Below are 15311 nucleotides of genomic sequence, written 5' to 3'. Positions count from 1 at the left end.
CCCTGCTGTCGCCGCACCCTCAGCGCCTGGGCGCTGGCCTCTGAGACGGGCACTGAGGCTTGTTGTCACCAGGCGGTGCCCGGAAAGAAACTTCTCCGGATTCCTGAACACCGGCAGCCCCCGGATGTCCCCCTGCCCACCCCCACATACAGCCGCCTTCCCCACCCTTAATTTTCACGTTTAGTGCCCAAACTTAGTTTGCATGTATTAGCTGTTGTAAATCTATCATAACAGTGTGACGTGGCATGAATAATGCATCACTGGGCTGTATTAGTTTTCTGTCTTCTATCTTATTTATGACACGAAACGGGTGGGAATTTGCAAAAGCAAAATCTAGGCGCGGGGTTTCCTGGGTAATGGTATGCAAATTGGCGTGAAGGCGGAAAGATTCACCGGGTCCTCGGGGTGCCCGAGCCCCGGGGTGCGGGCCACCTGAGCAAGGAGGGCAGGGCTCGCATCCCTGCACGGAGTCATCTCTGTCCCACGGTTCTGTCTTCATGTTTTAAGTGTGTGTGTGTCATTGCTGTTGTCATCCTGGGTTTTTCTGTTTTTTTTTTTTTTTTTGTAAACCGAAAAGTTGGCAGGGGAAACTTGAGACGTAGATTTTCTAAAGGTTGTGGAGACTTCTCGGGAGGCTCAGACAGTGAGCGTTTTCCAGCAGCGGGAGGAATTGCGGTTAGACTTACAGAAGGACTTCCAGGAGGCTTGTGAAGGACGGGGTGGGGGTGGGTTTGGGGATCCCACGTGGTGGGGGCCCTGGGGTGTGTCGAGGGGCCAGGCGTGGCTCAGTGCCAGCTCTGCTCCAGGGGCCTGAGGGTGGTCGTGAGGCCGTTATCTCCAGGGACCCATCGTGGGGCTGGCCACGGCCAAGGGGCAGGGCTCCAGGCCCCTCCCTCCTCACCGGGAAGAGCTCACCTCTTTCCTGTATCCCATATTTCATCTCCCCCTGTCCTGGAAGATTTAGGTCGCTGGAGGGTTTCATGCTTTAAAAACAAGTGGTTTGAAGCCGTTGGCTCAGGGAGCAGGCCTGGGAGGCCGTGGGGGGAGCAGGGAGGCGGTGGGGGGGCAGGCGGAAGGGGATACTGTGGAGACGGCGGGGGGGGGGGGGGGGGGGGGGGGGGGGGGGGGGGGCCGGAGGGGAGGGAGCGTGGACGCCAGCGGGGGTGGGGTGGTCCTCTGTCTCCGCGTGCCTGTCCCCCAGCGTCCGGTTGGCAGCCCTCCCCTCCCTGGGGCTCCCACGTCCCCCCCGTCCCCCCGCGCCTCTGCGGCTACCCTCCCCGCAGCCCTCCTGCGGGGGGGGGGGGGACCAAGCCCGGGGAGCAGCTGCCCAGCCCCCTGGAACCTGGCTGAGCCACACGGAGCCACGGGCGGCCCCCCAGTGCCGGGCCCTTCACGCACTACAGGCCAGGGCCTGGGCCCGGAACCGGACTTCGGTGTTGCTGCGCGGGCCTGGCACGCTCGGACCCTTGCACGGCGGCCACGCCAAGCCCGGCGGCCGGGCCAGAAGCTCCAAGGGCGCAGTCCTGCTGCCGCGTCTCACCACCTGCTCACGTGTCTGCTGGCGCCGTGGTCACTGTGGGCTTGGGAGCCGGGCGGTGGCTTCGGGCCCTGGCCCCGCCGACCCAGGGCCTCCGCTTCCCCGCCTGTGAAGTGGGGATGATTATGGAACCTACCGCAGGGCTGAGCAGCTTGACAGCTGTTTTAGTGCCAGCCCTTGGTCAGGGTAACGTGGGCCACCCGGTGGTAGAGCCAGGGTCTCCAGCTCCTTCTGACTCGAATGCCCGGTCCCGAGGCCCAGGGTCCTCTGTGCGGTGGATGTAGGCGCCGCATCCTCCCGCGCGTTGTCAGCGGGGGCCGTGTCTCCCTGCCTGTTTTCCTACAGTACAGGTACAGGTATGGGTACAGGTACGGGTACGGGTACAGGTATTGGGCCCACCTGTCTGTCTTCGCCTTTCCTTCTCCCTCTCCCTGGGCCCCGCCACCCCCTCCCTCCCTGCTGCCCCAGCTCCTCTCCTCTGCCTGGGCTCGAGCCTCCCAGGGCTCCTGGCTGCTCCAAGCCTGTCACCCATGGCCTTCACACGGCTTCCCATGGGCCCTGGGCTCTGATGGCCAGAAGCAAAGGGCCGGGTGTCCGTCACCTCCCCCAGACACCTGGGAAGAGAGGGCAGTGAGGTGGGACGGTGGCCAGGGCAGTAGCTGTCCTGGATGCAGGGGCCTTACCCCGGCGCCCGTGCTCTGCTGTGGGGCAGACACCCCTTCCATCGAGCCGGAGAGCCCAGGAGAGGAGTGACAGTGCGGCAGGGCGGGAGCCAGGCTTCCTGGAGCGGGGTCGGTGAGGATGGGTGTGTGGGAAGAGGCTCCCGGGAGTGTGAGCAAACACATAGAGGTGAGGACAGCTTGCGTGTGCGCGTGTGTGAGCACGTGTGAGCACGTGTGTGCACGCAGGTGAGAGGGGGGATTGATGGATTACATTAACATCGTTTTGTCCTTGACTGGAGCTTGAATCCTGTTGACAGCATCCGTCGGGCTCTGGGGATCTGGGCCAAGCCTGGAATCGTTTCCCTATCCCCGCGGTTCCCGCGACCCCTGCCCAGCAGACTTGGGAGCAGATCTGTGCCCGGAGCTGAGCCGTCACCCTTCCTGGTGCGTCCCCACCCTCAGCAGGTAGCCGCCTGCTCACCTCTGCTGCTGTGGCCGAGGGGCGTCCAGAATGGTGGGGGGTACGGCTTATGTGCATCGGGACAGGCAGGTTTAGTGTGGGGATTTTTAACTTTTGGGGGGCGCTAAGGGCGGTTGCAGACTCTTTTGAGGTGTTGGCAGAGGCGATTGTCTTTCTAGAAAAATGTACCAAAGGTGGACATTTTTTCACAGTTAATTCCAAGACAGATTGTTATAAGTTTGGGACAGGCTGTCAGTCTTAGAGCTGGCGGGGCCGTCCATCTGTCTGTCCCTCCCGGGTTCCCCAGGTGGCTCCAAGCTGGAAGAGTCCAGCACCGGGTCAGGTCCTGAGAGCCAGGAAAACGAGCCCTCTGCTTCTGGCTGTCATCCTTTGGCCGTGACCAAGTCAGACCCCATAGGCAGCACGTGGGGACAGGAGGGAGCCCACACCGGTGGGCAGTGTCTGTGTGTGGCTCGGAGACCGGGTCTGGGCTGTGGAGTCCCCCCAGGGTGACCTTTTGTTCCCGCTTGCCCAGGACAGGGCATCGGGCTCTGGTGTGACGCCTCCCCCGGGGTGGCTGGTCACCCTGAGCGGGATCCTGGCGTTCCCCTCCCCGTTTCCTGCACTGTGACTTTGTGAGTGTCATTCAGCCTTTCTATTTGTTTCCTCAGCTGTGAAATGTTGATAAGACTAAGACAGATAAAGAAAGGGAGCGGAGTTGTCGTGCCCACTGCCTTCCCGCCACAGACTTGCCTGCCCACCTGCCCAGGGCAGCCGCTCGGGGCGTGACCACTGCGTCTCCGTCCCCAGCCTGTCCCCTGGCTGGCGGAGTGAGCCCGCGCCATGGCTCTCCCCAGGCCTCGGTGTCGTGCCCGCTCCACGAGGATGGCAGGCTGGTGCCCTCGTCCCAGGCGGCCGGGGTGTGACGTGGAGGCAGGGGCAGCTGAGGGGCTGGCATGTGCCCTGTGGCTGAGCTCTGGAGCAGGCCACCGGCCCGGTGCCCGAGCAGTGAGGGAAGGAGAGCCCCGCATGCTCACATGCTCACACCCTTCTGGGGTGCTTGGTAGGAGGTGCCCGGGGGGCATCCCGGGCTTGGAGTCCAGGGGGCAGGCCCATGCCCAGCTCTGCCCCTACCCCGTGGGGCCACCTGGGCTCGCATCCCCCCCTTTCTAGGCTCGGACCATCTTCTCTTGTCAAGGTCTCTGCAAGGATGAAATACTGTGGCGTGGGGAGGGCCTGGCACAGCAGGTGCCCAGCGGGCCACAGCCGGGCCAGCCTTCTGCCGTTTCCTCGGCAGCCCCCAGCCAGCCCCAGACGCCCCAGCGCTCATTCCCGGCTCCTTGGCATCCTCTCAGCTCTAATGACTTTGAGTGCTGAGCTGCTCACCCTGGGAATTTATAGAAACTGAGCACAGAAGCATCACCTGGAGACACATAAATATTGTACGATGGAGGCTGGGCTGTGTCAGCAGTATTTGGAGCGGTGTCACTCACCTGAAGCCTTCTGTGCACCTGCCCGCAGCGGGGCGAGGGGCACGGGCCATGGTGGGCCCGTGTAGGACGCCTGGTCTGGTCCCAGCTCCCGAGCAGCTCCTAACTGCGGGTGGCGTGCACAGAGCCCTTGCGGTGGCCAGCCCCGCCACGGAGCCGGGGCCCCACATGACAGGTTCTCCTCCTGGCCCCACTGACAGGTGAGAGAGGAGAGCCACTTACCTGGCCAGAGATGAGCCGGGGGCTGGGGTCACACCCAGGCCCTTTCCTCTGGCTGCCAGCTTTTTTTTTTTTTTTTAAATAATTTTGTCTCCCTCTCAACTGTTTATTTAAAGACATTTCAAACTACCTTAAAGTTGAAAAACTAGTACAACACACAAATATTCTTTAACCAACTGTCAGCATTCTGCTGTCATTTCCCCCCCCATGTTATACTTCCACTCCTTTTTTTGGCTGTACCACTTAAAAGTGGGTTGCAGACATTTTTATTCTTCGCCCCTAAATAGAGAAGGGTGCATGGCTGTCCTATACATAACTTCCACAGCATTATCATACCTGGGAATTCAACGTCAAATTGTGTCTGCAGGTACATTTTCCCCAGTCACCACCCCCCCCTGCCGAAATATAACTTTTATAGCTTCTCTCCTGACCCCACGCAGGATCCAGCTGGTACTGAACATTGCATTTGGTTTTCATGCCTCGTTAGTCTCCTTTTAATCTAGAATAATCTCTCTGCCTTTATTTTATTTTATCTATTTTATTTATTTTAATTTTATTTATTTTATTTTATTTTATTTATTTTAATTTTATTTATTTTATTTTGTGTATTTTATTTTATTTTTTTATATTTTATTTATTTTGTTTTATTTTTATTTAATTTTATTTATTTAATTTGTTTTATTTTATTTTTTATTTTATTTTTATTTTTATTTTATTATTTTATTTTATTTTATTTTATTTTATTTTATTTTATTTTATTTTATTTTATTTTATATTTTATTTTATTTTATTATTTTATTTTTTTGTCTCCATGATACTTTTTTGAGAAATCCAAGCCAGAGTCTCTTGAAAACTTCACAACCAGGAGCTAGTCAGTGTTTTCCTGGACGGACTTTGAGCCTGTGGCTAGATTCTCTGTGGGGAAGCTGTGCGCTTCTCACTGGATCTCTTGGTTCAGGGGTCCCCGTCCCAAAGGCACTGGTTCCCTTTGTAATCACTTGGTCACTGGCAGGTGATCCTTGCAGAACTGGTGTGTATCCTGTTCCTCAGCAAACTTTCACCCCAAACTTTCATAAATTAAAGAGGAGTTCCCCTTACCCCAACCCACCCTACTTCTAATACCACCTCTACACATTTATAGACTCTTTTTAAAAATCCAGTGGGCTATAATCCAGGCCCATCATTACTCTTGATACTCAAATTGCCTCAAATTTGCCCAACAGGAGCCACTTGGTTTTGGCTCCTTGGTCCCTTGGACACTTACTTCCATATTATTTGTTGGGCACGTCCTTGCTCTTCTGCCTTGGGGGAAGCTCTGGGCTCCTCTGCCACTTGCCCTGCCCGGAGGGGCCATTTGTCTGGGGTGACCCAAGCCGGTTCCCTCTCGGGAACGGTGTCCCGTGTGCTCCCCGCCCCGGGTGTCATTGCTTCCAGACCCTTTCAGTGCACAGGGCCAGGAACACAACTTAGGTTCACACGGACAGCTCTGACTCAGATCCGAGGCCGTGGACCTCCACCCTCACCTTCTCTCACTCCACCTTTGACTCTTGTCGCTGTGAGAACCCTGGCTCCCGAGAGTAACATCGGCGAGCTTCAGCCACACCGCAGGGTTTCCGAATCGCTGCGCCCGTCCCACCACCCACAGCAAGCCTACTACTTAGTAGTAGGACTTCTCTGCAGATCTTTTTGCCCCTAAGGACCCAGGGTGCGTAGTCAGAATGCTGAGTTCCCAAGCTACCGGAATGGGTTCTTTCTACGTGGGCGGGGCCGTGCTCCAATAACTCGTAACTTAACCAGAACAGGTGGCAGGCGGGTGTGGTGTGAGGGCCACTCTTTGCAGACCACGGGTCTAGAATATCATCCTAACGGGGCGGCTCCCAGGACAGCGTAAGCAGCCGGCGGATCGCCCTGCAGAGGAGGGGCATGACTTTGCTGGTGGCAGCCGGGCAGGGGGCGCCTTCAGAGACAAGGCGGGTAGAGCCGTCTGGGAGGGAAGGAGGCCCCCACTCCTGGGCTCCAAGAGCGGCCAGGGACGAGAGCAGGGATCCGGAGGTGAGAAATGGGAAGCCAGCACTGAGCCCAGTGGGCAGTGAGGGCTGGGCCTCGCTACCGCCCGCCCCCACCGGGGGTACTGGGACCCATGCTGCCGACATGCCACCTCCTCTGCCCTGTGTCCCTGGCCTGGCCTCTGAGGACCTGGCTCCAGGGACAGGCTCCCAGCATGGGGAGGGGGCCCGGGAAGCTGGGAGATCATCAAGGACGGAGGCACTGGAGCTGCTGGCATGCATCCTGCCCTTTCCCCCGCCCCGGTACCACTGGGCTGGGCAGGTTTGCACAGGCCCTGGTGTAAAGCCCCCCAGGCCCGGGGCAGGCTTGTTATGCCTCTGGAGAAATGAGCCCAGATTTCCACCGCTGACTTCTCTTGTAATTGGGTCCTGACAGCAGCTCGCAGGGCCGAGTGGCTGCAGACTCGGGGCGGCCTTGCACAGCCCTAAGCCCCTTGGTCCCAGCACGGCCTGGCTGTCTCGGAGGCAGGACTCGTTCTGCACCCTTCCCCAGGAGCTGGGCAGCCGTCCTGCTGCACGGGGGTGAGCATGCTCATGCCTTCCTGCCGGCTGGCGTGTTCATGCATTCCTGTGCAAGTGCGTGCCGGCTGTCCTGGGGACAAGCTGGCGTGTTGGGTGCCCCCTTCCAGCCTGCCGCCTCCTCTGTGCATCCGTCTGCTGTGGACAGCGGGCCCTGTGGGACGTCAGGTCCAGCCTCAGTGGCTCTCTGCAATGCGCTCGGTGGGGCCTCTGCTGGCCTGTTTGGACGTGGTGTTCTGCGTGGTGGGTCTGGGCTTCAGGAATGTTCTTGAGTGCAGGCTGGTTCAGGAAGATAAGCACCCCTGACCCCCCTCAGCCGGGTTTCCAGAAGGACTAAGGAGAACAGAAGGCCAGTGCGGCCAGAGGTGTGTGTGGGGGAAGGGCCGGAGGGCTGGAGGGCCTGTCCCCTTGTCCTGCGTGGACTGGACCCAGCTTGAGGCTGCGAGGGGCTTGGCTTCCCTCTGAATCCCAGAGGCTCACTGGCTGAGCCTCCAGTACCTGGGCCTCCACTGGGGTGCGGGGGGCAGGGGGCGAGGAAGGACAAGCAGAGACCACTGCCCGCCACCAGCCCCTTGTCTGAGCAGGGGGCTTCCCATCCTCTGAGTGTGCTGCACCTGACAGGAGGCCCCCTCGTGCCCCTGGGAGCCCCCACTTTGATGGAGACGACATGCCTCTGCCCTTGGTGAACTTCCTGTCTGAGAGGCAGCTGCGGCTCTGCTCTCGGGGTCCCCCCAGTGAGGGGGGTGCCCTGCCTCCCAGGAGCAGCCTGGCACACAGTGGGGGGAGAGCATGTTGCTCGGGCTCTCCCCCCACCCCCTAATCTGGGGCCCTGGAGGCTCCTGTCCCCAGCAGCCTGTTGGGCCACCCTGAGCCACATGCAGAGCTCAGCCACAGGGACTGGCTGGGAAGAGCAGTTTTGTTGGCCTTGTCATAGTCTCGCCCTCATTGGCTTCTGTCTCGCCCTCACTGGCTCCTGTGCAGACCCCCACCCCCACCCCCACCCGCCAGCTTCCTTATCTCCCTGGGAAACCCCTTGGGGATCTGAGCCAGGGGACCGGGGGCCACTCCTCACTTGCTCAGCCCATGCGAGGCCCACAGCCCCAGCCCCTGCCACACGGCTGGCCGTCGAAGCCAACGTCCTTCAGAGGCAAACCTGACCATGTCACGCACCAGCCTAGCCACTCTGGCACTTAACTGTCGCCAGCCTTCCCCATGGATGGCAGTGGCCTGGGGCGATCCGGCCTCTGCCCGCCTCCCCCTCCGTCTGACCACGGCCCCACCCTGACCCCTTTCTGATTCTCCCCACCCCAGCCCTGCTCCCCGGGACAGAACGCACCTGTTCTGTTTCTAATCTCCAGGACCTTCCACCCCGCACCCCGATTCCGATGTGTCTACTCTGCTGTTTCTTTGTCCTTTTTTTTTTTTAAAATCAAGCCCAGAGTCAAAGCGAGAGGCCTTCAACCTAATAAGTGCCTGACATCCCATGATTGTTTTCGTTCCGTAAGTTTCAGGCGCACAGCTGTACAATTTGACATCTGTATATGTGACAAAGTCTAGTTACATCTGTCACCGTACAGCTGACCCCTCACCTGTTCCACCCGTGCCCCCAAGCCCCCTTACCCTCTGGTAACCGCCAGTCTGTTCTCCGCATCTGTGAGGTTTTTTTTTTTTTTTTTTTTGTGAGTTTGTTTTTGTTTTATATCATTTGTTTGTTTGGTTTGGTTTTCTAGATTCCACGTAGGAGTGAAATATTGCAGTATTTGCCTTTCTCGGACTTATTTCACTCAGCATAATGCCTCCTAGGTCCATCCATGTCGCCGCAGATGGCATGTGTCATCCTTCTGGTGGCTGAGTAACATCCCATGGTATCAGCACACCACATCTTCTTTATCCGCCCATCTGCCGACGGACACTGAGGTTATTACCGCATCTTGGCGATCGTAAACACGGACTTCAGTGAGCGTAGGGGTGCACGCGTCTGTTCGAACGCAACTGTGGTTGTGTCCTTTGAATAAATACCCAGAAGTGGGACAGCGGAGTCATAAGGCAGTCCTGCTCTTAGTTTTTTGCACAACCCTCCATACTGGTTTCCACAGCGGCTGCACCAGTGCGCATCCCCACCAACGGTGCGTGAAGGTCCTCTTCTCTCTGCGTCTTCAGCACCACTGGATGATAGCGGTTCTGATAGGTGTTGAGACGATAGGTTGCTGTTGTTTTGATTTGCATTTCCCTGACAACAACTGGTGATGTCGAGCATCTTCTCATGCGTCGGTTGGTCATCCGGATGTCTTTGGACACACGTTTATTCAGATTCTCTACCCATTTTGAAATTGGGTTGTTTGGGGGTTTTGTGGTTGTTGTTGAGTCGTGTGAGTTCTTTATATATTATGGATACTCACCCCCTCTCCCGTTCAGCAGGCTGCCTTTTTGTTTTGATGATGGGTTCCTCTGCTGTGCAGAAGCTTGTTAGTTCACCTTGTTTATTTTTACTTTTGTTTCCCTTGCCCCTGGGGTCGGATCCACAAAGATGTCACTAAGACCCCGGCCAGGGAGCTTACCACCTCTGTTTTCTTCTGGGAATTTTATGGTTTCAGGTCTCGCATTCAAATCTTGAATCCATTTTGAGTTCATCTTTGTGTCTGGTGCAAAATGGGCGTCCAGTTTCTTTCTTTTGCACATGGCTGTCTGGTTTTCCCAGCACCATTTATTGAAGAGATTGTCTTTTCTCCATGGTGTGTTCTGGGCTCCTTTGGCAGAGATTCATTGTCCAAATATGGGCAGGTTTACTTCTGGGCTCTCAGTTCTCTTCTGTTGACCTGCATGTCTCTTTTTGTACCAATGCCATACTGTCTTGATTACTGTAGCTTTGTGGTATAGTCTGAAATCAGGGAGCGTGATACCTCCAGCATTGTTTCTCTGTCTCAAGACCGCTTTGGCTATTTGGGATCTTCTGTGGTTCCATACACATTTTGGAATTATTGGTTATAGTCCTGCAAAGCGTGCATTGGAACTTTGATAGGAATTGCATTAAATCTGTATTGTTTTGGGTAGGATGGACATTTTGACAATATTCTTACAATCCATGAGCCTGGAAGCTCTTTCCATTTATTCATGTCTCCTTCAGTTCCTTTAATCAATATCTTATAGTATTCCGCGTTTACGTCTTTCACTTCCTTGGTTAAATTTATTCCTAAGTATTTTATTCTTTCTGATACAATTGTAAGTGGGATTGTTTTCTTAGTCTCTGTCTCTGATGAATCATTATTAGGTCCCAGAAATGCCACAAATGTCTGTATATTGATTTTTGTATCTTGCAAGTGTGCTGAATTCATTTATTAGGTGTAGTGGGTTGTTGTGGTGGTTGTTGTTGGCTTTTTTTTTTTTTTTTTTTTGGTATGTTCTTTAAGGTTTTCTGTATATAGTATCATGTCCCCTGGAAATAGTGACTGTTCTACTTCTTCCTTTCTGATTTGGATGCCTTTTATTTCTTTTGTTGCCTAATTGTTGTGACTAGGCCTTCTAGTACTATGTTGAATAAAAGTGGTGAGAGTGGGCATCCTTGTCTTGTTCCTGTTCTTACAGGAAAAGCTTTTAGCTTTTAACTGTTGAGGATGATGTTATCTGTAGGATTGTCATATATACAGCCTTTATTATGTTGAGGTACATTCCCTTTATACCCACTTTGTTTTGAGAGTTTTTCCAACATCACAAATGGATATTGAATTTTGTCAAATGCTTTCCCTGCATCTGTTAAGATGATCAAATGATTGTTGTCTTTCATTTTGTCAGTGTGCTCTTATGCATTAATTGATTGGCAGATGTTGGACATCCTTGTATCCCTGGAATGATCCCACTTGGTCATGGGGTATGGCCCTTTTAATGTATTGTTGGGTTCAGTTTGCTGGTACCTTGTTGAGGACTTTTGCATCTATGTTCATCCAGGGTAGTGGGTGGCCTGTAATTGGTATCGGGGGTGGTTTTGGTATCAGGGGTCATGCTGGCTTTGTAAAATATGTTTGGAAGCTTCCCCTCCCTTCAATTTTTGGGAAGACTGAGAAAGGTAGGCGTTAAATCCTCTTTGAATGTTAGTAGAATTCACAGGTGAAGTTACCTGGTCCTGGCCTTTTGTTTGCTGGCAGGTTTCGGATTGCTGTTAAAAATCTCTTTGCTCTAATAATCATTTTGCTCAGATTTTCTATTTCTTCATGGTTCAGTCTTGGATGTTTCTGATTTTATTTATTTGAGTCCTCTCTCTCTCTCTCTTTTTTTTTCTTGGTTAGTCTGGCTAAAGGTTTGTCAGTCTAGTTTATTTTTTCAAAGAACCATCTCTTTGTCTCATTGATCTTATACATTGTCTTTTTTTGGTTCCCATTTCACTTATTTTTGCTCTAATCTTTAGTATTTTCTTCTATCTACTAATTTTGAGGTTTGTTTCTTTTTTCTAGTTCCTTTAGGTATAAAGTTATATAATTTATTTGAGATTTTTCTTGTTTCTTGGGGTCAGCCTGCATCGCTTAGGACTGCCTCTACTGCTCCCCAGGATTTTGGATGTGTTGTGTTTCTGTTTTCATTTGTCTCTAGGTATTTTTGGGGGTTTCTTCTTTGCTTTCTTTTTCAACCCATTGGTTTTCCAGTAGCATGTTTTTTAACCTTCCTATTTTGTGATTTTTCTTATTTTCTTCTTGTAATTAATTGGTGGTTTCATACCATTGCGGTTGGAAAAGATGCTTGATAAAATGTCGGTTTTCTTGAATTTATTGAGACTTCTTTTGTGCCCAACATGTGATCTATCCCGGAGAATGCTCCATGTGCCCTTGAGAAGAATGTGTTTCCTGCTGCTTTTGGGTGGAATGTTCTGTAAATATCTGTTGAGTCCATCTGGTCTAATGTGTCCTTTAAGGCAGATGTTTCCTTATTCATTGTTACTGTCTGGATAATCTATCCATTGATGACGGTGGGGCACTAAAGTCTCCTACTAGTATTGCATTGCTGTCAATTTCCCCCTTCAGGTCTGTTAAGATTTGTTTTATATATTTTGGGGGTCCCTGTTGGATGCATATGTATTAATGAAAGTTATATCTTCTGGATTGACTTCTTTATCATTGTGTCATGCTCCTGTTTGTCTTCTATTACAGTCTTTGCAAGTCTATTTTGTATGAGTATCGCTACCCCTGCTTTCTTTTCATTTCTATTTGCACGGAATATCTTTTTCCATCCCTTTCGCTTTCAGCCCGTGTGTGTCCTTGTCTCGACTCGATGTCAGTCTTCTGTATAGATGGGTCTTGCTCTGTATCCATTCAGCCACTCTGTGGCTTTTGATTGGAGCATTTAGTCCACCTACGTTTAAAGTAATTATCAGTAAAAAATAAATAAAAAATAAAAAAATAAAGTAATTATCAATACGTGTATACTCATTACCATTTTGTTAATTGTGTTCAGGATGTTTTTGTAGTTGCTGTCTGTTCCTTTCTTCTCTTGCTCTCTTCCCTTGTGGTTTGATGGCTTTCTCCAGTTACGTTTAGATTCCTTTCTCATTTTCTTTTGCGCATTTATTATAAGTTCTTCCTTGTGGTTTACCTTGAGGTTCACATAAAATCTCCTATGACAATAGCAGTCTGTTTTAAGTTGATATCAATGTAATTTTAAGCACATTCTCAAGCTTTGCCCTTTTTACTCCTCACCCCTGTTGTTTTACATTTTTGATGACACGTTTTACATTTTTAATTTTGTGCTTCTCTTAACTAATGATTGTGATTTTAGTTAACTTTACCAGTTATATCATTTCATCTGTATGGTTGCTTTATAAGTGATAGGCTCACTATCTTTGCTATACATTTACCTTTTTTGGTAAGGTTTTTACTTTTGTATGTTTTCTTACTATTAATTTGTGCCATTTCTTTTGACCATAAAGGAGTCCCTTTGACATTTCTTGTAGGGCTCGTTTGGTGGATGAACTCCTTTAGCTTTTGCTTACCTGGAAAGCTCTTAATCTCTCCTTCAGTTCTGAATAATAACCCTGTTGGGTAGAGAGTTCTTAGTTGGAAGACTTTTCCTTTCAACGCTTTCAGTGTGTGTCATGCCACTCCTTTTTGGCCTGGAAAGTTTCTGCTGAGAATCTGCTGATAGCCCTGTGGGATTTCCCTTATCCATAACACATTTTTCTCTTGCTGCTTTTAGGGTTTTCTCTTTATTCTTAACTTGTATCATCTTAATTACCACATGTCTTGGTGTAGATCTCTTTGAGTTCATCTCGCTTAGAACTCTCCAGGTTTCTCGGACCTGGATATCTGATTCCTTCTCCAGATTAGGCATGTTTTCAGCATGTTTCAACATGTTTTGTGTTTCATTATTTCTTCTTTTCTGGCCCTTTCTCTCTCTCCCCCTCCTTCTGGGATCCCTATAATGTGAATGTCACTCCACTCGATGTTGTTCCAAAGGTCCTTTTGGATGTGTTCACTTTTATTCATTCTTTTTTCATTTTGCTGCTCTGTCTGGGTGTTTTTCATTGCTTTGTTTTCACTGATTTGTTCGACTTCATCTGGGCTGCCACTGGACGCCCCCAGTGGTATAACTTCTGTTTGGTATTTTCTTTCTTTTTGTTGAAGTTCTCACTGTGTTCTTCCATAATTCTCCTGAATTTAGAGAGCACCTTTATGACCATCACTTTGAACTTTTTATCAGGTAGATTGCTTATCTCTGTTTCATTTAATTCTTTCTTTCAGGGTTTGTCTTTTTTTTTTTTTTTTTGTTTTGTTTTGTTTTTTGAACATATTCCTCTGTCTCTTCATTTTACCTTACTCTGTGTCTGTTTCGATGTATTAGGTAAGTTGTCAATCTCTCCCAGTCTTTTTTTTTTTAAGATTTTATTTACTTATTCATGAGAGACACACAGAGAGAGGCCCAATATGGGACTCGATCCCAGGACCCTGGGATCACAGCCTGAGCCTAAGATAGATGCTCAACCAGTGAGCCACCCAAGTGCCTCCTCCCAGTCTTACATGAGTAGCCTTATGTAGAGGATGACCTATGGGGCCCAGAAGTGCACCTTAGTTACCAGAGTCACGTTCTCAAGGGGTATCTCCTTTGTGCGTGTACATGCCCTCCTGTTGTGGTGGGGCTGTGGTTGTAGCACTTTGGGGGTGGGGCTGACTCCTGGCCTGGCTGGGGGCATGTCCATGGCTGCCAGGGTACATTGGTGGACAAGACTCTCAGTGGAGTACACCCACGGCACTAGCAGGTCATAGAGAGAATCCCAAAATGGTACCCACCAGCACCAGTGTTAGTAAGGGAGGTTTGCTTCTACCAATGTCTCGGTCCTTGCAGGCGCCCCTGTTGTTTTCTACCCCTCTGGCGATCCTTTAAGATGGTTAGTAAATGGATCTTCATTATCAATGGTATATGTTTTTTTCAAATTAGTATTTTCAACTAGTTTCCAGGTTGAATGAGCAGGTGTAAGCCCCTTAAGAATGAGTTTTCTGTTCCTTCCAGTTTTCTGGTTTTCCTGAACATAATCCCCATTGATTTTCAAAACCTGGTATTTCGGGGGCTCATCAGTCCTGTGGAAGATCTAAGGGTTGGGCCTGATGTGGAGCTTGAATTTCACATTCCTCAGGGATGTTCTGTACCTTGTATGCCTCCAAATCGTGACGTGCCATGGCAGGGCTTTTCCCTGGTGAGTCTGTGTCTCTGCCTCTCATCTCGTCTCGTTGCTGTCCTTTTATCTTTTGTTGTGGAGGTTCAGTTCATTTAATTTTCAGGTCCCTTTCAGAAGGAATTAATCCAAGAGCAGTTGTAGATTGTTGCGTGTGGGGGAGGAGGTGTGTTCAAGATCTTGTTGCTCCACCATCCTGAACCCAACTCCCAAATGTTTCTTGGTTTATCAATTTTTGGACATTCCTGCTGTAAAAGATTAGAGTTTGACTCACACTACCTGCCTTCCTTTCCTGATCCTTCTGTTTGTTGCATTTGTAAATCTAGATAACGTACATAAGCTGTCATCTCCTCTTGCATTGATTTTTGGCCCTGACTTTCCCTTGTGTCACAGGGGCATGCTAGAGCCTGGCCTGTCAACTCCTGAGAGTGAGGTGTGTACGTTATCTCTTTCCTAGCTCCTTGTTCAGTGGTGCCATGTGTGTAGCTTGCGATGGGCCGTGTTATAAGTATTTACACCCCGGGAATCAGCAGACGTGACAAACCAGGATTCCCCACCAGTTGTTAAACATTTACCAGCCTGCCCCTGCTGGGCTCCTGAGGTTCCCTTCTAGCCCTGAGTCTGGTTCAGGCAGAGGCTGGATGAGCTTGGTCCCCCCGAGGCTCAGCCAGCAGGCCCAGCCCAGCACCAACACCCTTCTCTCTGTG

General features: G+C 51.1%; 1 protein-coding gene across 20 annotated transcripts in view; it reads left to right on the top strand.

Moving 5' to 3' along the window:
- ARHGEF10L (Rho guanine nucleotide exchange factor 10 like) overlaps nt 1–15311 on the top strand; it is a 158158-nt gene that overhangs the window by 133900 nt on the left and 8947 nt on the right. The window lies entirely within an intron of this gene.

The sequence above is a fragment of the Vulpes vulpes genome, chromosome 2 (genome assembly GCF_048418805.1).
Source record: "Vulpes vulpes isolate BD-2025 chromosome 2, VulVul3, whole genome shotgun sequence".
NCBI classification, from domain to species: domain Eukaryota; kingdom Metazoa; phylum Chordata; class Mammalia; order Carnivora; family Canidae; genus Vulpes; species Vulpes vulpes.
Note: the sequence above shows the minus strand (reverse complement) of the source record. Positions and strands in the feature narration are given on the sequence as shown.